A 12,856-nucleotide genomic window follows, 5' to 3' on the forward strand; every position below is an offset into this window, starting at 1 on the left:
CCAATAAGCAGTTATAGTTAAACTAAACATCCAGACATGTGTTTTGTTGTGTGAATTCACTTGCATACATCTTTACAATGACATTCTGCATAGTACATTTATGTGTGTGTCTATAGCTATGTATGATTCATTGGACTGCATTTTAAACATGGACTGCATATATAATTCCTTCACTACCCCCAAGACTATAGACAACAAGGTAGAACATGAATATTTAATTTGCAGGGAGAAAAGTGTAGGATGTACTGTTATACGCTGCATTTTAAACAGTCAGGCCACACTGAGCATGGCGGATGGCTGAGAAATTATTCTCTCCATTGATTTGGTTAGATATAATATACTTTTACTTTACAGTGGAGAATAGCACTGAATTCTTAATTATTTTCCTGCTAACATTTTGCAGCTGATTTTTTGTTGTTGAGGAAAATCACTTGACCTCAAAGGAAAATATAAATTGGCATTAGAGACTTAATTTTGATGAAGTTTCTATACACCACCAATATGAGTGGTGTACAGAAACTTATGAATCACAGAGAATGATCAAAGCTGGACTAATTACAAAGGGTCAGACTGACACCAGAGCAGAGAGAGAAAACACCATGAGAGTGAGAGTATATGTGTGTGTCCAAGAGAGTATGTGAAAATGTTAGGACACCTCAGAAATGCATTATAACAGAGAGAAAGTATCTGTACAAGAAAAAAAACGAAACCAAAGACGATTCATTTGAGAAAGTGATCAGGTAGTTTAAATGGATTGACTTTGCCAACCACGGGAATGTGCTGTGTGTAAATGTGTGTGTGTGTGTGTGTGTGTGTGTGTGTGTGTATGGGGTGGGAGGTGGGGGGTAGTGGTGGATTAGTGACCATGGTAACGGCCAGCCATCCCCGTTTGTAGACAGACAAATTCTGTTACATATGAGAGTGATTGACACGTCTGTTCCTCTGCAGCTGACCCATAGAAATTAGCAAGTGAGTTATTATGCAGTGCTGTGTTGGGAGGTGTGTGTGTGTGTGTGTGTGTGTGTGTGTGTGTGTGGTGTACTTTAAAGTGCCCCTTGTAAGTGCTTCTCTGGAATTTGCATGTGAAACATGGTGCTGTTTTTCTGGGCGGTGTGTTTTGGGGGTGCATAGCTGTGGCTTGACAGGTTTCTTTGTGATCAAGCAGTCTGGCCATCAGAGAATAACTCTATTTCCAGAGTGTGTGTGTCCATGCGTGTGTGTGTGCGTGTGTGTGTGTTTGTGAGAGAGAGAGCGAGCGAGAGAGAGAAAGGGAGAGAGACACAGAAAGTGAGTCTCCACGTACACATGCATTTGGGTATGTGTGTTTTGACCTGAGATGATTGACCAGTACGACTTTTATTCTCCTGTCTACTTATTTTTAGCACATTTGCTTTGATTTGATGAAAATTCTAATGGAAAGCCTGCTGTCAAGCTATCATCTCTTTTCACTAAAAAAAGATCCAAAAGTACTAATATCCCAGACATTGGAATCTCATAAGACATTTAAGCCAAAGTTGAAATATCAGACATTTGTCATACTGTGGTATTTTGAAGTCTGTTAAGTGCTGGAAGCCTGGAGATGTTCTGTCAAACACAACCAGTAGCTGATGATTGTTAAAATCCACAAACATGTCTGAGATTAGGGTTATTAGGCACTCAAGTTACCTTTCTAATACAGCAATTTTTTTTTATTATTGTTAGGTACAAAAGGTAGTACTATCAACATTTTAAAAAATGCTTACTAAAGTGTATGTTTTAGTTTCTTCTTTGTTTATGGTAGTATCGAATCTGTATTTGAATTCTGATCATTTTAGTGAGATTAGAGGAATTTAATGTTCCGATTCAATATAAAATAGGACCAGACTTTTCACATTTGTCCAGCAGGGGGCAGCGTTGTTCCATCAAATCGCATAGAGCGGTTTCAGTAGGACAGACTGTACAAATTGAAATAAGACCTGTCTGGGTAGTTGTGTTTTGTAAACTGACAGAAACCATCATCAAGCTTGATAATATTCTCAGCATCCTGAGCTAAGGCCCTTCTCTGCAATAGTCAGCAAAATTAAGTTTAACACAAAACTTTCTGCACTGCTGAAACAAAAGTTTGAGCTTTTCTTCCCCCTGTATGACAGTCCAACTTCACCACCAACTAGATAAAGGCATGGTGAAAAAAAATGTAAAAATAATTTTCTGTTGTTGATTTTACATCAAATAAATACATTTGGTGTGTTTATTCCTTTTTTCTATTTTTGAGTAGGCAGAAAACAATTTGGAATGTCACATATGCACAAAAATGACATGCAGAACAAAGAAAAGAACGAAACCGTAAATGTTTTAACACAACAGTTATGTCTCGGACGGCTTAAACATGACAGACAGCACCATCCTGTCTTTATCTGGATCCGAAAGTGAATTTTGTGATGAAGCAATTTTCTGTAAAGTTCCATGTTCATTGATTTTGCTGTGGCTGTGCTTGTGGAAACCTTGGCACTGCAGGTGAGAAAGACGCAGCAGTTTTATCAAGGTCCAGCTGGATTGGAAGGATTTTGAGAAATGTTTAATAAAATATCAGAAACACTACATTAACACCACTACTACCCACAATTTATGTTACTTTTATTGTGAATTTGGTGTGATATTGGTTTTGTAATATTTTGGAATTCAAATTGTTTATAAAATCTTATCCAAGTCCTGCTATAATGGGACTCAGCATGTAGGAAGAATGGCTTCGTGTTTGTTTACATTTCTGTAAAACCTCTAAGGAAGTCGATTGTGTTTTAAAGTGTCCCACTGCTCTCTCTCATCACGTTAAGTTGCCGAACACCCAAACACTACGCCTCTAACTCTGGATCCTTCCCTTCATCTCACTACCTTCCTCCATAGCTTTTTTGTTCTCTGTCTCTCTCTCCCTCTCTCTCTCTCTCTCTCTCACACACACACACACACACACACACACTCTTAACCCTTCCTCCTGAGTAATGGGTAGCTTGTGGTGCTGGTCAGCACATCGTCACCTGGGTCCCATTAAGAATATTCTTGCTTCAGCACCCACCCCTTCACCTCCTGGCCCTTCCCCCGTTTCATGCAACCTTGTGATCATCTTCCCCTACAACCATTTCTCCTTTCTTTTATCATTCATCAACAATGAAAACTACTCTCCCTTCAAAATAAACAAGAAATAAGAAAGAAAAACAGAAAGGGAAAAAAAAAAAAAAAAAAAAAAAACCCCAACAACCCACATTTGTTGTATTCCGGCGGTGCCGATGAACTCTCCGTGTAAGTGGAACTCTTTAGACTGGGCTGAGTCCGGGCAGAGATACTGGGGAAGACAATGACTGCGGGACAGGCATTAGGAGCAAGCTGTTTGAATGCGGCAGATCCAGGCGCGGGGGCCTCTGGGTGGCTGAGGCCTTGGGTCAAGGCGATCTGCAGAAGCAGCTCTTTGTCTGGGCCTCCCCGCTGCTGAAAGACTCTGGGGAGAGCTGCTTAACTGCGGCCTGGCTGCCTGCTCTGCTGTGCTCGGGCAAAACTGTGCGCCGCTTTTGGAGGAGATCGTCACAATGAAACTTTAGTCTGATTATTCCTTTTTTTTTTTTTTTTTTATTATAGGGTATGATCAAAAAGAGAGCTTTGTTTTGCAGGTTAGGCCACATGGAAAGAAGATCCTTTTCCATTTCATTTCTTTTGAAATGCATGTTTAATATTGTATTTTATTTATTTTTGTGTGTGTGTGTGTGTGTGTGTGTGTGTGTGTGTGTGTGTGAATTAGTTGTAAACATAAATAGAAGCTAAAGTAAATCTTCCTTAAATCTAAACTTGAACTATGTGAGATGATCTGAAATATCTAAACAAATCTGGTTTTTTTTGTTTGTTTTTTGTTTTTTGTTTTGCAGACATTGTTTCTAACTTGGCCAGTCTTGTACCTGGGTGGGGTGACTCGTAGTAAGGACTCCGCGTCCTGGAGTGTGTGAGCCCTGGTATTCAGAGGCCTGCTGGTATTTGTTCCTGCACAGTTTACCTACAGCGGCCGGTTCCGTTAACGAATCCACCGTGAGAGGAAAAGACGCTCGCGATGAGAAGTCGTGGTTTATAGCCGGAAGCCGATCCGAAGCGAAGCCTTCTTCGTTCTTCCCTGCAAGGAATATTCCTGATGACATCTGTGCATCCGATGAGTTAGCGATCGTCTGTCACTCATCCCGCTCTCGGCAAAGCAAATGATCGCGTTATTGTAAAGTCAGTCACTTCTTATTAGACCCCATCGAATGGAAGCAGGCGAGCGCGCAGACGCGTGCGTTTTGTCGGAACCCATTACTCTCTCTCTCTCTCTCTCTCTCTGTCTCCCCTTCTCCTCCTCTTGCCAGATTTCAGTGTCATTGTTCCGTGAGGAGCGGGACCCGTCGCCCTCCCGTCCTCTGAATATGACACGCGCGCGGCGGGACATGGCAGCTCGCTCAGAAGCGGCCGCTGCGCGAGCGTCTACACGCTGTAACCTCGTGCCCGCCATTGTCCGTGCCTCCGTTGACGTTCATTTGTGTCGGCGCGGCAGCTTTGACCGGGCGGGGGAGTGTAAACTGCATCCCGCTGATTAAAGGGACGCGATGAGCGCGCTCGGGTGCTGTCGGCGCTCCGTTATCGGCGGGCGGGCGGACGCGCCACCGCCTGTCGCCTCCGAGCTCGGCTAATTCCCCTGCTGTAACTAACCTTACCTGGGGACTACCTCAGACTGCTCCTGGGGACCTTTTTAAAAAAAATACTGCCTAGTAGGAAATGTCTGTGTAGCAATTTTATACACCGCAAAACTAAAATGTTGATCAGTGTCCAGCTATACCTGTTTAAACACAGAAGGTGGTAATTCAGTATGTTTTTACTGTGTACAAAAACATAGATTTTATTATTGCTGTTCAACCAGTGCTTTGTTTTAAAGTGTGCTCTTTTCTCTACATGTTATCGTTTGCATATCACCAAGCTGTGATCATTCTCACCTTAACTCGCCCAGCCTCTGCACCTACCCCTCCGCAGTCCTGGCAGTGTGTGACAGTGTATCCTGAAGCCCCAGAGTATGTGAGGTGGTGTTCTGAATCTCCTGTCTCTGGGAGCACGAAAGGGAGAGTGAATCTGTGCGTGAGCTTGTCTCATCGCTGACTGGCTTGACCTTGCCCTGCTCTCAGTATCCTCCTGTGTTTGCGTTTCACCCAGCTGTAAAATTAGATGGAACGCGCCCACTGTAAATCAGAAATAGCAGACTGTACCATGCTCTCCTGGCTGAGTTCCTCGGGGGCCGGGGGGGGGCTATTGGGCTGACCTTAAGAGTCCTCAGGCTGTTGAAGGGGAAGTTGGCTGGATTCTAGCGACGGTCGAGAGGAAAAGGAAATACGGATGTCTGGTCTGTCAGGCTGACAGTCTAAATAGTCTGCGCCTTTCCACACAGAATTGAACATGGTAGTCTCACAGGGAAATGTGTCTTTCATAAAAAATTTAAAAAATAAAAAAACTTATCCAGATTTAGTTTTTCATGTTTGGAAATCGGGTGGCACAATATGGAGGAACATTTTTGACATTGGAACATTATGGAGGAATTTCTACATGGTGAAATGTAATACCAGACGATATATTAAAATATCTTTAATGTCATATAAAGATTGAGGCACATTCTTTGGAGTGTTTACATTTTTTGGGGGGGGAGCAGGTGAATGCTGTGATTCATGAAAACACCCACAGAACAGTTTTCTGGATTGCCAGAGATGAGTCAGATTTTGTGGTTTGTCAGAGGGCTTATTTGCATATTACAGCTTGCTACATATCACTGTAGCAAAGGCCAGTTTTGGGGAAATGGACACAGGGCCAGGTTGAAATATGACTTAACCTGTCCTGGTGTTTGCGCTCTTAGTCTCATGCATGTGTCAGTGTGAGCGGTCTCTACCTCCTTCATGCGCGTGGGCTTTGATAGTGAGTAATGTGGCCCTGAGCTAGGGGAGAGAGTGCGCTGGCTTGGTTAAGGTCCTCCAGTTATTCTCCCTGGCCTGTTTTGCATTCTTATAGACAAGCACTTGGTGGCTTCCGACACCTGATTGCCAAGGAAACGTGCTGCTCCAACGCTGTCGGGTTCTGTCACCTTCGCAGTAGTGAGCAATGGATTTCTGAAATTCAGTTTGAGGGCGCAGTCGCTAGCATTCACCTTCCCTCATTTCTCCTTTTTAATAGCGGCGTGTATTGTGTAGGTCCTTAGCCACAACAAAGGGATAAATACAAAGCACACTGTAGGTCTCTGCGGTAAGGCCTTGGACATGACATGTGTCAGTGCATGATAAATTGGCTCAGTGTCTGTTCAATTTCGAATGCAAAGCTCTAGAAAGAGCGAGAGAGAGGGAGGGGGTGTGTGCAGGGTGAGCAGAAAGCTTCAGATGGTGTGTGTGTGTGTGTGTGTGTGTGTGTGTGTGTGTGTGTGTGTGTGTGTGTGTGTGTGTGTGTTTGTGCAAGTGCGTGCATGTTTGTGTGTGTAGGTGACTCTGTGTGTGTGTGTGTGTGTGTGTGTGTGTGTGTGTGTGTGTGTACCAGATAAGGCACCACTGAAGTTTTGGTGCTAGTTGCCGACTTCCCGCCGTTCAGAGGTGCATCTTGGCAGCCAATCAGCTGTGTGATACCGAGAGAGAAGAGGAGAGAAAGAAGGAAGGGGAGAGGGAGAACGAGGGAGTGAGAAAAAGAGAGAGAAAGAGAGAGAGATGGAGCACAATATGGCAATGAATAGAATTTTATGACTGGAGATGACAGCTATGTCATCCACAAGAACTAACAAACTCTCATCTGCGGGCGCGTGCGTACACACACACACACACACACACACACACACACACATACACACACACATACACACTCTCACAAACACACACACAAACACATAGATAGTGGACATTATGTGGTGCTGCCAAGGAGATCACTTGTACTGAAGCATGAGAGAGAGAGAGAGAGAGAGAGAGAGAGAGAGAGAGAGAGAGAGAGAGAGAGAGTGAGCATGAGAGAGAGTGAGAGATTGGGAGAGAGAGGGAGAGTGAAAGAGGGAGAGTGACAGAGTGAACATGAGAGAGTGAGAGAGAGAGTGAGAGAGAGAGTGAGAGAGAGGTTGCAGTGAAAATCACTGGTCCCCACGTGCTATACCGTCTCTGAGCGCTGACTGTGCCCCCCACCCCCACCCCCACCCCCACCCCCTGGCTGGCCCCTTTGCTGGTTATTCTTATGAAAGTAGAGGAGGTGGTGAACCTTTATTGTGGGTTTGTGGGCAGAGTGGCACAAAATATTCAGAGAAAAGCATCCTCACAAATGCTCTTAACTGTTAACTGTGGTGGATCAAATCTCTGATATGTTTTTGTCTGACTAAAGCAAAGATGCCATTAACTGGCAAAAATTGTGACCTATACGTACAACATTTTACAGCAATTATATTTCTATACAACATTTATATTAATATATCACATTTATATTTCTATACAACATTTATATTTATATACAACATTTATATTTATATACCACATTTTATACAGTGTGAGCTAATGCCTCATAAATGTACATATAGCCTGATTATGTTTATTTTATTTGAATGTGCTTATTTGGATTATAGATTTTACATTCACAGTGGGGAAAAAAACCCCAAAACAGCTAAGCAAAATCTTAACTAAAGCCATAAGAAATGAGAACAACTAAACACCTTCAAACAGATGGTAGACCAGGAGCTGAAGAAAGGTAAACCTCTTACTGTACCATAAATACCCATCTACAGCTGGTCAAAGCTCTCCAACTGTATTTACTTACCGTTATTATTATCACTTTCATATGATATTAAATGTCAAAAGAAAGTTTAAATGTTTTCATGACATTTGGTTGCATGTATTTTTATATGAATTCATAATATCTACAAAATAAATTAATATGTGCTTTAATATCTGTATTTGTCATTTACATAGAGGAAAAATGTCAAGTGGAAAACTAAAGTGATGATCCTTTGGAAAGGATCGCGTGTTATACCGAAACATGCGTAACGCCAGCAGTCGTCCTGTTCTGATCATCCGGCACCTGGCCCTGTCTACCAGGATTGTGCTGTTGCTAAGGTCCTACAAAGTGTTCCATTTTCAATTACTAGTCAAACAATAGCTGGTTTGTTAATTTGTTTAGATGATTTTGTAATTCTGTTTGTTAAAAGTCATATTTTACATGGGAGCAGATGAGACGGAAATCTTCCAAGACTTTCTTTCAAGTGGCATTTACACCCCACCCCCCCCCCCCCACACACACACACACTTGTATTCGCATTCTCTTCATTCTTGCCCATTTTACTTTGAAACCCAAATTCAGTTTATGCCTCCGGCGCGCTGAAGCTCGCCATGGCTGAACTCTCTGACACTCATCTGTAAGGGTGCATTGCTTGCCTGGGCTTTAATTGAAGTGGGTTTGTCTGGGATGCGTCCGGATCTTTCTCCACATTGCCCCTCTCCTCCACGGGTCACTGAGATCCAGGGGCTCCCTGCCTCTGGTCCGTGCCCGGAGCCTTACCGCTATTTGCCTCCTGCCGTCCTCGGAGAATATGTTAGATTGAAGTTATTTTATGCTTGGCTTAGCAGTCTCGCTTTCGCTGTTCTGCACCAAGTCTCTTTGGCTCTTGCTTCTTTTCCTATTCTTGTTTCCTCTCTGCCTGCATTCTTCCTATTTTGGAAACCCCTGATGCACACAGAGAGAGAGAGAGAAAAAGAGGGAGAGAGAGGGAGGGAGGGAGAGAGGGAGACGAGGAGAAAGACATTGAGAGGAAGAGCGACGTAGAGAGGCAGAGAGAGGGAGAGAGAAGCAAGTGAAGAGGGAGAGAGAAACAAAACTATTTTTTCTTGATATTTTTTTTCTTGACTGAAAGTTGAACAAATGGTTTATTCAGTTTGAAATCCAGTCTGAAAATTCTAATTTGAAAAGTCAGGTCATCAACTTTTAATAAAGTACCTCAGTGCCTTTCTTTGATAACCTGAACTCTCTTCCCACATGCAAATTTTGGAAAAACCTGTTATCAACTTCTAACTTTGTGTTGAGGAGCCTCGATCATCTTCTGTGGACACTTCATTATTGCTTGTCAAACATACTGTCACAATAATGCAGCGCCACTGAAATCAGTGAAGAAATAATTCTGTCTTCTGATGGGTGTTGTGATGTTCATCATCTCATGTGAAGAACAACAGTCACTGTGTTAATGCTCAGTATATTCTGATATATCCTAATATCAGTATATCCTGATATATCCTAATATCGGTATATCCTGATATATCCTAATATCGATATATCCTGATATATCTTAACATCAGTATATTCTGATATATCCTAATATTGGTATAACCTGATATATCCTAATATCGGTATATCCTGATATATCCTAATATCTGTATATCCTGATATATCCTAATATTGGTATAACCTGATATATCATAATATCGGTATATCCTGATATATCCTAATATCTGTATAACCTGATATATCTTAATATTAGTATAAGCTGATATATCCAAATATTGGTATAACCTGATATATCCTAATATCCGTATAACCTGATATATCTTAATATTGGTATAACCTGATATATCCTAATATCGGTATATCCTGATATATCCTAATATATCCTAATATCCATATAACCTGATATACCCTAATATCGGTATATCCTGATATATCCTAATATCAGTATATCCTGATATATCCTAATATTGGTATAACCTGATATATCCTAATATTGGTATAACCTGATATATCCTAATAGCGGTATATCCTGATATATCCTAATAGCGGTATATCCTGATATACCCTAATATCGGTATATCCTGATATATCCTAATATAGGTATATCCTGATATATCCTAATATTGGTATAACCTGATATATCCTAATATCAGTATATCCTGATATATACTAATATTGGTATATCCTGATATATCCTAATATTGGTATAACCTGATATATCCTAATATCAGTATATCCTGATATATCTTAATATTGGTATATCCTGATATATCCTAATATCGGTATATCCTGACAGCCCACATGATGGTCATTAATACTGTTTGAAAGCCAACTTCATGGCTTTAAGGTTTAAGATAAAATGTAGCCTAATTTTAGGTTTTTTATTTTCATTTTCTTTACATGGCAGTAATTCAACTAGATATATGAACACTTAAGCTTTACACAAAAACAGGTCATGCAGTGTTCGGAAGTGGTTGGAGCTCAGATTCACACTGTAGGATGTTAAAGCGATTGTTTTTGTTTCTCCTGTTCTGTGTTTGGCATAAGCCTGGCATGGCGCTTCTGCACAAAGTGCAGATCACATTAGGACAGTGGGAGTAATGAGATGACAGGCAGGTGTGTGTGTGTGTGTGTGTGTGTGTGCATGCGTGTGTGCAGTATTGACCCTACAGCTCATGCTTATTCACAGTGATGTCCTGATTCATACCTCATCAACTCAGTCCAGTGAGACTAGATGTGCATGAGCTCACACACACACCCCCGCATTATGGCACACGGTCATACATGTGCCTTCCTCCTCTCCTGGGCAGGGAAGGGGGTCCTAAACCCACACGCACACTCGAGTGTGTTCACATACAGACTGCATACTAACCAATAGTCCAAGTTGATTTGACCAGACTAGTGTGACTCTTGGTACCTCCCAGGCAGTGATGTTTAACTTGAGTTCTGGTGCCCTCACATGAACAATCCCTGCCAGAAATCCCCACCACAGTAAAAGCGACAACCACATGTTCAACGTGACCCTGCATCTCAATTTGTTTTCTTCTGTCATGCACAGATCAACGTGAACCTTTAGTACTTCACGGGGCGCCGGGCTAGTGAAAGAATCCTGACAACGTGCTTGTGTTTTAACCGAGGCCCCCTGCCACTAACCCGCTTCAGAGTTCAGCTCTTTAATAGGCCTGGGGTGAGTGCGCTGCTCTAAACTGCACTGCCGACATTTTTGAAGAGATATTAGAAACGGAACTGAAAGGACAAAGATGTGTTATGGAATACAAAAGTTAATAATTCTGGGGTTTGATGAATGGCTCAGCAAATGCTTCCTGAATTGGTCCTAAATTGCATTGTATCGCGCCGTCTTAATTTATTCATTTCCTCGTTGACTATGCGAGTTCTTGGCAATCCGCAGGACACTGTTAGTAATGTATGGTAAATAATGCATGTTAGACTACACCTGTCCACTCTGTATTGTACATCCTCGTAGACTTGGGCCTGTACACACCCCCCCCATCACCACGTCTCCTGTTTGCCCAGCTAGCACGCACCTCCCCAAATGTTAGCCAGCGGCAAGACAAGCTCGCGACGGCCTGGAGTCTCACACATATCTTTTTATTGCCGCATACATCAAGTGTGTTGAGACATCCAAAAGAGACTGCGTGATCCTCGCTGATCCATTAATCATCATTCATTGTATGTTAATAAATTCAGAATTTCCCCATTTACCATGCGGGGCCGCTCGCATGTAGCAGCAACGCAACCTTTTCTGGGTCCATAAATCACGCCGCCCGAGTCATCTGACAGAGCAGCCCAAACACAGCACTACGGTCGGTCCCGGAGGCACAAACACGCCGCCGCGGCACAGCAGAGGCGACAGCCGAGCCGCTGCGGGAGCCGGGGAGGGGAAGGCGGCAGGGACCAAGCCCGGCACGCTTCTGCCCGCCTGCGGCTCCTCCAGCGTCGGGCAGCGTGGTGCTGTGGCCTGCGTTGCACTGAGACAGAGAGAGAGGGAGAGAGAGCGCTCAGGGTTATGGTCAGTTGCGCTAAAGCTGTATTTTGCAGGCAAAGATTATAATTGCGAACACCACACCATGCAGCGTGAGCCAAGAAAATTTAATTACAATACACTTACGATTGCAAGGCGCTTTTATGCTAATCCATAGTGTGCAACAATCAAGTGTGCTTGTGGTTCACACACAGGTAAATCAGATTAGGTTATTTTTTCCGTAAGAAGCACATCTTTATTGTTCCCAGATTTACCGCTAAAAATAACCCCATCTTTTCTCCTACCTCGAAAGTGGGAACACATTACTGGCATGCACCATCTCCATACAGCCGAATAGCCGATTAAAGGATCACTATGTGGGGACTTCCAGTAAAACCTTGTAATTGTCCCTGGGGCCAGATGTGTACGTTATGTATGGCTCCTTCTATAGGGCGATTAGAGAGATAATGTCATACATGTAATTACGGACGCGCACGGACAACGGCAGGCGTCTAGGCAGAGACGCAGACGTTGGGATGGAGAATGCGCTGGCGCGTTTGTCCGTCTCTGCCACCGATGAAGTGGACCTCTGATCACTCCACACCCCACACTCTCCACAGACCCGGCGTGCCGCATGGGAGGGGTTAGACGGTAGTGGCCGAACCGTCACCTCTGTCCCTGGAGAAGACCGAGGCGAAGGAGGAGGCTTGTCTTCTAGTTCTCTTCTGAAGGTAGTACATTTAAATACGAAGTCAGTCACAACTCGTTAGTTCACAGTATCTACAGTGCACTGTCACATCCCAAGCAGCATGTCACTGATTTTATATTTGACAGGTTGTTAATGTTTCGCAGAAATTCTTTTACAGAACCGTTGTTTTTCTTTTCTTTCCTTCGTGAGGTCAGTCACCTTTTCAGTGCCACAGTGCGGTCCTCTCTGCTGTCTTTGGGGTGGTGGGTTTTGGGCTGGCTCCAGTGGCCTAATGAGCCGGTTCTGATGGACCCGCTCCTACAGGAGCAGGGGGCCTCCGTCAGTCTCCCCTCCTCTTCCTCTTCCTCTTTTTCTCTCCTCTCCTCTCATACCTCATCCAGGTCCTGCCTGAAATGGCTTAATTGATC

The sequence above is a fragment of the Electrophorus electricus genome, chromosome 9 (genome assembly GCF_013358815.1).
Source record: "Electrophorus electricus isolate fEleEle1 chromosome 9, fEleEle1.pri, whole genome shotgun sequence".
NCBI lineage: Eukaryota > Metazoa > Chordata > Actinopteri > Gymnotiformes > Gymnotidae > Electrophorus > Electrophorus electricus.